Source organism: Diceros bicornis, chromosome 5, assembly GCF_020826845.1.
Source record: "Diceros bicornis minor isolate mBicDic1 chromosome 5, mDicBic1.mat.cur, whole genome shotgun sequence".
Lineage (NCBI taxonomy): Eukaryota > Metazoa > Chordata > Mammalia > Perissodactyla > Rhinocerotidae > Diceros > Diceros bicornis.
Window position 1 is genome coordinate 63591751 of NC_080744.1, and position 12937 is coordinate 63604687.

A 12937-nucleotide genomic window follows, 5' to 3' on the forward strand; every position below is an offset into this window, starting at 1 on the left:
ACTGGGATCCCAGACATATTAGCTGCATCCTTTCTTTTGTTCTTCCACTCTTTCATCAATTTTCTAATAACTCTATGAGGCAACCTGAGCATTATCATCCTCAATGGACAGATGGATAAACTGAGGCCCAGAGAAGAATGGAGACTTGTCCGAGGTCATGTGGCAGTGAGGGCTATCCTGGTCCCTGGATTACCTGATTCTCAGGCTGATGCCGCAGCCAGCCCCTGCTCCACTCCTGCCACCAGGTCTTAGGCTCCTCTCTCACTCTGGAGGAGCTGTTTGGGGCAAATCGGCCAATTTGGAGGGACTGTGGTGATAAAAAAGGAGAAGGAGCTAGAAGGGTACAAATTAACAGCCTCGAAGAGAAAGCTTTTCTCTGGGAATTAATTAAACTGTGACTTTCATTTCTATTTAGTAGGCATTTTCTGACAAGGCCCTCTGTCTCTGTGGTTTTTCTGGAGTGGAGTTAATCTCAGTTTCTCTCTGCTTTTCAGCTGTTGACACTGAGGTCGATTACGATTGGGCAGCTGTCACCTCAGAGGGGAGGGAACTTGGGGCAGAATGAAGTCAGCACTGGAAGGGTCTGTGCTCCTTTTACAGGTGGGGACACTGAGGCTGGAAGGGACTGGCTGGAGGCCTCTTTGCAAAATATGCCACACGCCTTTCACCTGTACCAAATGGATAAAGGATACAGATGTTTTTAAACCTCAACAAAAGATTGGCCAATGGAGCCCTTTAATTGATGCCTGCCTGAGGGCATGTAAAAGGATCCTTCATCAAAGCCCTGAGGCCAATTCTCTGCGGGGGCCTTAGCCCTGTGGGGCTCCCAGCACAGGCAGGAGGAGTTGAAGGAGCCTTTCTCGAGCAAGTGCTGCTCCTTGCTGACTCTTGGAGGGCAAGTGGCAGTTACCTAGAAATTCTCAACCTGGGCGCTGTCAACAGTGGGCTGGAGTGTTCTTTGTCATGGGGCTGTCCTGTGCATTGTAGGATGTTCGGCAGCATCCCTGATCTCTTCCCTCTAGATGCCAGCAGCACCCCCCTCAAGTCGTGACAACCAAAAATGTCTCCAGATATTACCAAATGTTCCCTGGGAAGCAAAACCACCTCCCATTGGGAGCCACTAGAGGACGGATGGAGGGCCATCTCAGGTACAGAGAGTCTCCTGGACACGGGTTTGACACGTTTGGGGAATCTCGCAGTTTGCCACGACATGAGTGAGGCATCCCTCCGAGGCCTCCTGTGCAGGTAGATGAGACCACAGACATACTCAGGGCCCTAATGAAAGGTGGTTTATGCTCAGCTCAGGCTTTTGAAAGTTGCTCTGGAAGTTACTATTCTGCTCATCTGAGCCCTTTCATTGGCAGCAGTTTTCTAGCCTTATCTACCTCTGTGTTGAAGCCTCAGCAAGTGTCCTGGGGGTGGAGCTTTAGGAGGAACTCCAAGACCATGTCATCTCCGTGGGGGCTGCACTCACTGCCCAACTTTGCCTTGAGAGTGGCACAGATCCCCCCAAGTCCCTTTCCTGTCTCGGTTGGTACGAACTAAAAGTTGATTTGTTCAAGGGATGAAGCAAGATGGAAGGTGGACCAGAAGAGGAGACAGATACAACAGCATTTTGCAACCATCCAGGCATGGGGCAGCTGATGGACTCCTGCTTAATGGGCACAGTAGATTTCCTCTTCAATCCAACCATCCATTAGAAAGTCACCTGTACCAAATGCATAAAGGAAACAGATGTTTTTAAACCTCAACAAAAGATTGGCCAATGGAGTCCTTTAATTGATGCCTGCCCTGGAAAAGATTCACTTTACAGGGACCAGTTTGCCCACAACGTTTCCAGGCAAAGTCATTGTACAAAGCGCGTTACCTCGTGTTTATCTGTACCTAATTCCCAGCCCAAACACACTCGACTATTTTGGTCTAGACCACACTTGAGCATTGCAAACAGCCACCAAATCCCTCTCCTCTCCCATTTACGGATGGAAGCAGCTGCTGTATTTGCATGCCCTGCTCCTTAATATAAACTCGACTCTGATTTCCTAACTTTCTTTGGGGAATTCCTCCTAGGCGCCCATGTTTATTTATGAAGCTGGTTTGGAAATACAGCGGGCACGGCTGTAATTTCTGGGGCTTTGGCTGAGGTCAGCTGGGGAGAGCTGGCATTACCTGGGTGAAGGAGGAGCGAGAGAAGAGATAGCCGGCCCCATCCCAGCGGGCCCTCTCTGAGGCATCAAATCTGGCCCTACCTCCAGGAACGGATCGGATTTCCCTTTACATAGATCCCCAAATTACCCATTATCTTTCTTTGGTTACTTCATTTTGCTTTGGTCATCAGAAGGCTCAGAGGTAAATCGGATCTTATCCTAGGCTCCTGAAGAGTTCTTCCTTCCAGTTTTCTAAATGGCTCAGGAAATGTCCTTTTGGTTTTATTTTTGGCTACTTTTTATATGTTTTATTATTGCAAATTGCCTCAAATACTTTCAGGAAGTAGGCGGGGTGTAAGTCATAAGCAAATAAACCTCAAATGCACCAAACGTCTCCTCCCACCTCCATTAAAATGCAGCTATGTCATGTCTCTTGTGCTCTTTTGCTGGAGGATTCCCTCTGTATAACAGAGATGGAAAAATAACCCCCAGCGATGTTGAGGCTGGGAGTGTTGGAGCTGGAATGGACCACAGGTCTCAGAAAAATGAAGGAGTTAACATTATTAACTATTCCAAATCCTTCACTGACATTTACAACCCAGGGATGAGAACACCAACATCCAGGAAGAAGGAAAAGGCTTTCTCAAGTCGAGACTAGAACCCGCATCTCCCAGCCCCACTTGGCCTGGTCCTCCGCTCATGACTGCCCTGCTGTGTCCTTGGGGCTCATGAGGCCGTGCCAGCTGCTTAACAGAGGCCTTCTCAAGCCAGCCCCTTGTTCCAAAGGGGAGGTTCTACTGGTGGGAATGTCACGGGGAAATCCGAGATTCTTGTGGCCCAGTTTGCTGTCTGGGTTCTGAGCTCAGCGGGGAGCCTCCACAGTGGTATGGGAACAGCTCATTGCCGACCTGTGTCACACTGGTCCTGGGCTGGGATGGGCAGTGCAGGCTGGGGGAGAGCATTTAACCCAGTGGGAAAGGGCAGCGGCTCTAAAGGCCAAGAGTCAAGCCCAAAGAGGACAATCACGGCTTCTCAGGTTGAGACATCCGGCCTTACCTTCTGTAGGATGCTTGGATTTCACCCTGCTGCCACTTGGCCACGTGTCTGTCTAGCTCACTTTTTTTGAAGAAGAAGAAGATCAGCCCTGAGCTAACATCCATGCTAATCTTCCTCTTTTTGCTGAGGAAGACTGGCTCTGTGTCTAGCTCACTTTTGAACATCTCCAGGGATGGGGGATTTCTTACCTACAAAGGGTCTTGGGACAGATGGGACAGGGAGGAACAGACAGGTGCTGAATATCCTGACTCTCAGAGTCCTGGGTCCCAGAGGTCAAAGAGATGTGGTGCGGGAGCTTTTGGGTGGTGTGTAATTCTGGAACGGAGGGAGCTCCCTCGCTGTCTTCTGGAATCTTGCAGATCCCGCAGGAACTGGCAGGAGCTGGAAGGATGCTCAGAGGCAGGTGAGCGGTTCCTCTGCTGCTTGGGTCCCTGGTCACCTCTCTGGGGAGTCCACTGTGTGCAGTGCCTGGCCTGCCTCAGGAGATGAGAGTGGGATGCTGAAGGCTGTAGCCATGAAGATCCAAGAAAGGCTGAAAAATAGCTGCTTTCTATCCTACACATCTGCTCTGTGAGAGATGAATCTGGAACTAGGTTTGGGAGGGGTGAGATCCAGTGCCCTGATTGGCAGTGTTTTTGCTGATTCCCACGGTGTAAATACTCCCACCAAGGTCAATCTTGAGCTACCAATGCGAGGGCACTGAATCAGTTGGGAGAGATGCTAACCATTACCTTGCAAGCTGGTCCAGCTGGGTCCTCACATCGCTGGGTGAGAGCATGGCCTGGTCTTAGTCACTGCTCTGATTCTCGCCTGCCCTATAACTTCAGGCCTCGGTCTCCTCATCTGTACAACCAGGTGAAGAGCAGCTGTCCTCACATGCCTCACAGGGGTCATCAGGAGGAAACTGAGAGAAAGGGCTTTGCTATTTTTTGGAGAGATCTTTGAAAAGAATAAAAAAGCTTTAAAAGAGCTTTAAATGATCACCAATTTTGATCTTCTGAGGCAAAAAAAAGAAAATGCACAATGAGTAGGACTAACATGGCAGAACAGAGAAACTTGGGTTTTGAATGCAAAACCCCCGGCAAGTGTGCGGCCTGTGTAACCACAGGTCTCGGTTTCTCCACCTGTGAAATGTGGGTCCCACTTAACACCTTGGCAAGCTCTCGGGGTGTGGTGAAACCCAGGGGGATAAAAAAAAATACATATTTTCGAGAGCCCCACAGATGGGAGAAGGAGATGGTGTATTACTGTGACAGACATGACAGAAAAGAGGGCCAGCCCAACCATCAAAGGGACAATTTACGCTCCAGAAAACTAGTTCCTAATTATTCCTTTCAGTTCTAAAGAGACAGGGACCCAGAAGAGAAGCCGGCAGCTCGTCCTTCATGTGACTATTTAAGCCTGAACCGGGAAGAGGAACAACTGTACATACATAGGCTAGAATTTGAATACCTAATTTGATGAGGCATATAAATTGGCAGTTATTCAAATGAGTATATTTGCATATATAGGGTTTAAGGCTACGTGATAATTCCTTAATATTTTTTCCGTAGTGCAGAGTAAGGACTTTAGATCTTTTTCCTTCTTTTCAACGGTTTTAGGAAGAGATCGAAAAGGCAGCTGAATGCAGCCCAGGAACAACCTCCTGGTGCACCAGGATTTGGGTGCGGGGTGAGCAGAGGGTGCTAAGCAGCGCTTCTCTGGGGTGCATGCGGTGGTGTCGCAGCTGCTTTCCTGGGCGTCTGACCATGGTTTCCTGGCTTGGCAGTGCTGGCTGGAGTCACTGGCTCCTCTACGTCCCAGTAGAGCAGGGCTTTAAAAATGTGACCCCCAGACCAGCAGCATCAGCATCACCTGGGAGCACGTTATAAACGCAGATTCTCAGGCCCACCCCAAACCTCCTGAATCAGAAACTCCGGAGGTGGAGCCCGCAGTCGGTGTTTGTTTTGTGTGTGTGAGGAAGATTGGCCCTGAGCTAACAACTGCCAATCCTCCTCTTTTTGCTGAGGAAGACTGGCCCTGGGCTAACATCCATGCCCATCTTCCTCCACTTTATATGGGACACCGCCACAGCATGACTTGCCAAGCCATGTGTCGGTGCGCGCCCGGGATCCAAACCGGGGAACCCCGGGCCGCCACAGCCAAGCGCGCGCACTTAACCACTTGTGCCACCAGGCTGGCCCACCACAGTCCGTGTTTTAACAAGCCCTCCAGGTGATTCTGATTCTGATTCTGTGGCCCCATCTCCTGTTCAGAAGATGGCTGCCAGATCTCCAACCATCACGACCACATACCAGACAGGAAGGTCCTAGGAGAAAAGAAGGAAGGAAAGCCATCCGCCAGCTGAGTCAGCCCCGTTAAGGGGCTTTCCTGGAGTCCCCACCCAATGACTTTTACTTTCAGCTCCTTTAGCCACTGATAGCTACAAAACAGCTTGGGATATGTAGTTTTTTAATTAGGCATATTGCTACCCCCCAAATATAGGGATTCTGTTATAAAAAGAGGAGAATGGATATTGGGTAGGCAACTAGAAATCTCTGTTGCAGAAGGAATAAATAGGGGAAATTAGCATCTTTTTTCCATTAGATTTTACTTTTTAAAAATTAAAAATTGTACACATTAACAAATGAGATCAAGTTATTAAGAAAACCACAAGTGTCTTAGGCAGAAATCATTTAGTTGCAAGGAGCAGAAAGCTACTTGACTACCTTAAGTAAAACGAAATTTACTGTAAGGATTCATGGGAATATCCCGATGCCAAGGGCAGGAAGATGGTGGGCCGTGAGGGAACCTGGCCCAAGGTTTTATCTTCCCTTTTACCTTCTCAGGTCCTAACGGTCTCCTGTCTCCAGTTCCCTCTGACCTTCTCATCTGCTTCAATTCTCTCTCTCTCTCTCTCAGTCTCTGATGTTTGACTTTCTCTTCCCTATTCACAAACAGAAAATGGTCACCTTGCTCTACCAGTTCAAGTGCCAACAGAGACCACCCAAAGTCTCCACGGCCCAATTCCAAAACTCCTGGGACAGGCCATGAGATAGCTGAAGCTTGGCTCAGATGCCCCCCCTCCCTGGTGCAGTCAGGTGCGGCCAGGGTGGGCCATTGGGGCAGATCATCTGGGGAGCTCAGGTGGGCGTTTAGGCCATATGTCCCCACAAATACCTGAGGACGGCATTGCTCTGTTCTCACCATCCTTATTCCAACCTTAGCTTTCCTTCCAGGCGTGTACAGAAAGCTTCTTTCTAACTCCTCCAAGTCTCTCCATGAGCGGGCCCCTTTCCAGAAATGCTCTGAGGTTCTGGGTCAAGCAACATATAAACTACTCTTGACCCCTGTTCCTCTATTTATTTTTCTCTCCCAAAGCCTGGAATGTCAAAGATGAGTGAACTGTCCTTGCCCTGATGGGTCATAGTCTGGGGGAGGATAGGCAAGTAGACCTGTGAGTCCCCGTTATCTGAGACTGTGGTGTAGCATGCTGCATCCTGTGCCCAGGTGGAATCCAAGCACGTTAACCACTCGGGGAAGTGGGAGGAGTCTCCTCTGCAGATTCTGGATGCACAAGATAAGAACAAGAGCAGAAGTGAAAAATGCTGACTCTAGCCAGGAAGAACAAAGCAGAGCTGATAAAATTAAGAAAACTGCCTGAGACATGGGGCATTCTAGCAAACGACACGACAGAATGAATGTAAAAAATTCCACTTGGACTTTAATTTCCCAGTAGCTGAGAGTAAACAAGGCTTATTAACACCGAAGCCAAGAAGAGGGCCGAGGCCCCTGTAGATAGCTGGATCAACCATCCAAGCTTAGAAAGTGAATTTCACCCCATTAAAGTGCCACTATCTGCTCTTTGCCCTTAGAAGGATTTTTTGATAATTGAATGTGCATAATAGGTAATATATGCAAGTTATTTAAAATTAATTTAAAATATAATTAATTTCTGGTTCCATTTTTCCTACTAATTTCTTTACAAAAATTTCTCATGAGTGTATGTATATCCCTGATCACATTTTTTAGTTATTTTTCTGTATAGAAGAAAGCTGTTGTCACCTCCCTATTTTACCATATTGAAGCACTGCTAACAACCACATGACCCACACCAGCAGGGACAGGGGGGCAGAGTAAGAAGTCTCAGCCTCTCAGCTGCCACACCAGTGGTATAAACTCGCAAAAGGAATGGCGTCCCCTTCTACACACATTAAACTAGTAACACACAGTGCTGGTGATGTTGTGGCAAAACACACATCCTTATCTAACTGAGTACACCATCGTAAACTCCTGTGGAGAGGAATTTAACAATGCATTCCAAGAACCGTAAGAATGCTTTTTCCCCTTCAACCCTGGGAATTTATCCTAAGAAAAAGATACCACACCACCACCAAAAGAAAAAAGCTAAACAGTATCTATTATAAATAACCACATTTATTAAAGTGGAAAATTGGAAGCGTGTACTTTCTTACTTTTCAGTTCAGGCTAAGCAGGAGGCATTATTTTCCTCTTCATCCAGTAGAGCGATTGGGGTCTGGGGTGCGGAAGCTGATGCAACTGGTGTTAACTGAATGCCAGCCGTGTGCCTGGTGCTTTACTTCCTGAGCTCAGCAACACCCCCCACCCCGCCATTAGGTGGGTAGCATCGTCCCCTTGCAGATGAAGCCTCACTATCCAGGTTACTGGGAGTGGCAGGATTGATTTCCAGCCCAGTATTTTTCCAGGCGATGCAACACGCTCCATTATCCTTGCTCTTGGCATTGAGGCATCCCATCTGGGGTTCAGCTCAGTTTTGAAAGGAGAGAATATAATATCATTTGATACCCTAACAAGGTCTACTTGACAAAGGAAAAAACCCAAGTTCAAACACATGGAGTTTTTTTCTTTCTTTCCCTCCCTTTTTTATTACGCACCTTATATTCTCTAAGAAGTTTGGACTCATTAATTACAACGGTGGTAATTATAACCCACTTGTGCTTCTGCAGAGCCCTTCTGAGGAGCTGAGAGTCCTTTATAAATACGAGCTCATTTATCTTCCCAGCAGCCCTGCAGGTAAAAGACAGCTACTGTCCTCAGAGGCTGGGGCTCCAGCGCTGCCTGGGCTGGAGCTCCAGGTGCTCTGGTGCCAGGGCCTGGGCCGCCTGGAGCCCTCTGCGGGACAGCCTGAGGCACGAAGGCTAAAGGCTGCCTGGTGACTGGCTTCAAGGGCATCAAACTGTCTTGGATCAAAGCCCTTGGCCTCGGGCTCCTCCAGGGCACACCCACAGGACAAGGCCGGACACTGGAACCTGGCACACCACAGCCGACACACTCCAAACTCTGCACCTTTGCTCGTGCTGTGCGCATTGTCTGTTATGCCTCCCTCATCTTTTCTAAATTATCTCCACACTTCAGCTGAAGTTCTGCCCGGTTCTGCAGCATCTCTCCCTCTCTGACCTCAACCAAAATGCAGTCGCGACCACTCATTTTGCAGGTAATTCTCTGAGAAATGTGGCCTCTCTGGGTCACTGTCTCACATTGCTAGTCATTTTCTGAATCATTATTTGGGATTTCTTGAATGTCTAGTCTTCCTCTCGACTGAAAGCCTCTTGAGGGAGGGAAATATCTTCCCCAGGCTTCTGGGACCTTCAGTGACTAGCACAGGGCTTGGTATACAGTAGTGGGTCAAGAAATGTTGACTGATGAGCAGATGGGGTCTTGAGTGGCTGTTCTCCAAGGAGCACTGACAGAGGAGATGGGCGCCATGGCTCCATCCCACCCCTCCGGCCAGAACCCTGAGCCAGGGCAGAGCGCCTGCTACCCTCTAAGTGTCTGATTTTCTCATCTCCACATCTTCCTTGGGCTGCTCCTAACCCCTCCCGCCAGACCTCAAATACCAAACCATGCTCATCCTCCTCGCCTTCACTCAAATGCCATCTCCCTAGTGAAATTTCCTGAACCCCTCCTTCCTACATGAAAAGTCATTGCCCTTTGCTCTGAGCCCCCACAACATACTGCGTGTGAAATGGTCCAAATTGTGGCTTTGTCTCTTAGTGGCTGCAAGGCCTTGGACAGGTCCCCACTTCCCCAAGCCTCTGTGTCCTCGTCCTTCGATGGTAATGACACGCCAACTGGATACGTGTGTCATGAGCATGAAAAGGGAGAGCTCAGTGCCTGCTGCTCAATATGGCCTCACTGCTTGTATTTCTGTCTTCTCTGCTGCACGGAGGGTGGGTGGTGCCTAATTCATTATTGGGATAGGGCGAACTCCAAATCTATTTTTTTTAAGAATCTCTGTTTTTAAAAAGCTTATTAAGTGACTCTGATGTACAGCTACATTTGGGGACCACAAGCCTAAACTAGACTCTCCTGGGAGAAAGGAAACCAGGTTCCAGAAAGTGAGGCAGAGCAGGGGAGGGTGTATCAAAGTCAGCACCATAAAAAACGATCAGAGCAAAGGCGAGATGCATAGAGCCCAGGGTTGGAAGGGACCTTCCCTGTCACCCGACCAACAATATACGTGATGCTCAAATCCCACCAAATATTTAATATGCCTGACCACTATGTTTATTTTTCTTTCTTTAATTCTATCCACACAAATAAGGTATGATTACATTCTCATTACAAAACAATCACCACAGAGAAAGCAGAATTCCCCTTCATGTCTATCTGCTGCCCCTCCCCACTGGTATTGGGTTTTCTGTGTAACCTTCCAGAACTTTTTCTATATGTTCAATTATTTTTTATTTTATTTTGAGGGTATGGGGAGGACTTGATAAAGATTGTGCTATACAATTGTTATTATTCCCAAGGTAATATTAAACCTTATTTCTCTGTCTCTATCAGGGGATGGGTAAAGTCATTGACTGGGTTCAGATCCTATTCAGTCACAGACACAGCTGTTGCCCACGCTGACACTCCATTTGGGAAATGTTGCTGAGCATCTACTGAGGGCCAGGCATTGGGCATTAATCAAAGTCCTCTGAGTTACATAAAACTCAGTTTCCTAGGTTCCTGCCTGCATTTCTCCATCTTATCCATCAAGAGATATTGAGTCCATGCCCATTACCTTACTGAAATTTAGATCTGTTACATTTATTGTGTTTCTCTGACCACCCTTCTGGTAATCTTGTAAAAGAGGTCTTGTTTTGACGTGGCTTATTTTGAATCAGCTATTGTTTGTAAATCCGTCTTGAGCCCTGATGATCACCATGACATTTTCCAATTGCTGATAAGTCATGGCTTTTATCACTTATGCTGCAATCCCTCCTTGGATCAACATCAGGCTCATGAGCACCAACATTTCCATTACTATTCAACTTTTCTCATCTTTATAGTTCTCCCAAGATCACCACCAGCTGTTTGGTGATCTTTGCAAGAAGCTCTCAGGACCCGGGGGTGCAGCCTGTTGGCTTCAGGATACTGGACTAGTTCAGGGCAGCCTGGGCTCTCTGACCTCCTCCCTCCATCACAGCTGCACTGCCAGCTCATAGCACTCTTTCCTTTCCAGCCTGAAGCTCAATTTCCTGGTCTGAGGAGAAATCTGTGGTAGAAAACATCCATTTCCTCCTCATACCCTTACATCAGTGGGAAGCATAGTGGGAAGGCCATGGGCCTCAGGAATCAGACAGACCCTTATTCAAATCCAGCTCCACCACTGGCCAGCTCTAAGACCTGGGGCAAGTTGTTGAACCTTGATAATCCTTGCTTTCCATTTCTGTAAAATGGGCAGAATTGGTTTAAGATTGGAAATATAGATTAGGAGTACTTGCTGAGGAATGGTAGTTGCTGTTACCATCATCATTCCAAGTGGCTCAGCAACTATCTCTTGCAGCCAAGAAGGAAAACTTTTTTCCTAAGTTAAGCCACTCACCAAAGCAATCAGCCATTGCCTGCCTAGGTCCTCGCCCACCGTGGGTCCTCTGCTGATGTGACTGACGGAAGACAGAGAAGGAGTTCTGAGCTTCTAAAACAAATACCAAGAGGAGAATGAAGTAATTCAGGGCACTTTGGGGCAGAGGACAATTCTCCTCCTGAGTTCTTTTGTGGCAGCTGCTCTTCTGGTTCCTGGATAGGCAGATGCTATGATTGGTTCAGTGTGCTTTGCTTACCCCATCCTCTTTCTGTCCTTCGTGGAGAAGACTCTGGCCACAGCTCCCCCAAATACTGCTCTTGATCCTGGACTTGGTGAGGTCTTTTCTGTCACTACTTAGTGAAACTTCTTTACAAATGAAGAAACTGAGACTCAAAGAGGGGAGGTGATTTGAACAAAGGTCTCCAAAAATTTGGTTGTAAAGCTGGGGCTAGAACCTAGGAATTCTGGGGCACTATCTCTTCCTCCAAGCTCACTCCCTCTGATCCAGTTTCCTTGTAGCTGGTAGAGAGCTTTCCTTAAGCGCAAAGGCTCAGTGCAAACCAATTTCCATCACCCACCCTGCTCCTCCTTCTTCAAGCTCCAGTGGTGTGCTGGGAGGCTGGCCTATGCATCAACAATCCTATCTCTGCTGTGTGACCTTGGGCAAGTCACTGTCCCTTTCTGGGCCTCGGTCCAATGAGGACGTTGGAATACCTGATCTCCAAAGTCACTTCCATTCTGACAGCCTCAGACTCTGTGCGGGTGAGAGCCCCACTGCATGACTCCACCCTCACGGTTGGATGATCCCCCGGCTCACTCCAGCCCATGATGACAGGTGAGCATTCCCTTCCACTCATGTATACAGGCTTCATGTCCCAATCACTGAGCTCGAGGGATGTGGGGCAGGCATGGGGGCCCCTTAATGCAATGATGTGTGCACCATGAGCTTATACTGCAGTCAACTAACCACGCCCTCTCCAATGCAGAGTTCAGTTGGAAAGACTGCAGTCTTGCTAGAGGCCCCTGAATGCACTCCCCCGGATCCCCCAAAATCCACCTGGTTTCCTGCTGGGGACTCTCAGGAAGGCCACTCTGGAGGTGGGGCTCCCTTGGCATGGCCAGCATTGGGTCATTAGCTATTGAGAGCCAATTCTGGTGGCAGCCCCAACCCATATGCACACACACACCGCCTTGGGCATCTTCCATGCCCCGCTACCTCCCACCCCACCTGAATCAGCATTTGGAGAGGAACTGAAGCAGCTCCTATTAAGGCCCAAGTGATTCCCTGCCTGGGCAGACACATCCCGCCAGCGCCTCCCGCGCTCCCCCGGGGCCACGCCTGCAGAAGGATGATAAGGGAATCGGATTCTCCAGCGACACCAGAGGCACAGTCCAAAGATCCAGAATATTTAGCTGTGTTTACCCGCAATAATCAGCTTCTCAAAGACATGTCGCCGGGCAGGTCCTGCTGCATTGATTACGCCGCCTCATATTTTTGGCCCCCAGGGGCAAACAGCTCTGATTAATATTTCACAACACAGTTTTTTTTTTCATATTCCTTTCTTCATGTTGTTGCTTTTCTCTTTTTATTTTTTTTCCTCCTCCTGAGCCCCTGAGAACCTGATAGAGAGACATGGAATATTTTACCGTCTCCTGTGTCTGCCTGCTCCAGTAATCAGCGGACTCAATCACGCTTGCAGTGTTTTTATGAATTAATAACAGGCACTTTGGAGGGCTAGCGGGGGAGGCAGGAAATGCAATCTATGGCAGCTTAATGAGCGCCGTGGGGAACAGCTACCGCGCCGCCTCCAACCCTGCCATGCAGTGCTCTAAATCATTGGCTCTGAGATTACCCTCTTCCAGACCAGCCTCGACAGCTTGTGTGGGGCTCCTGAGTGCCCCTCTGTCCCTGCCAGGTCCT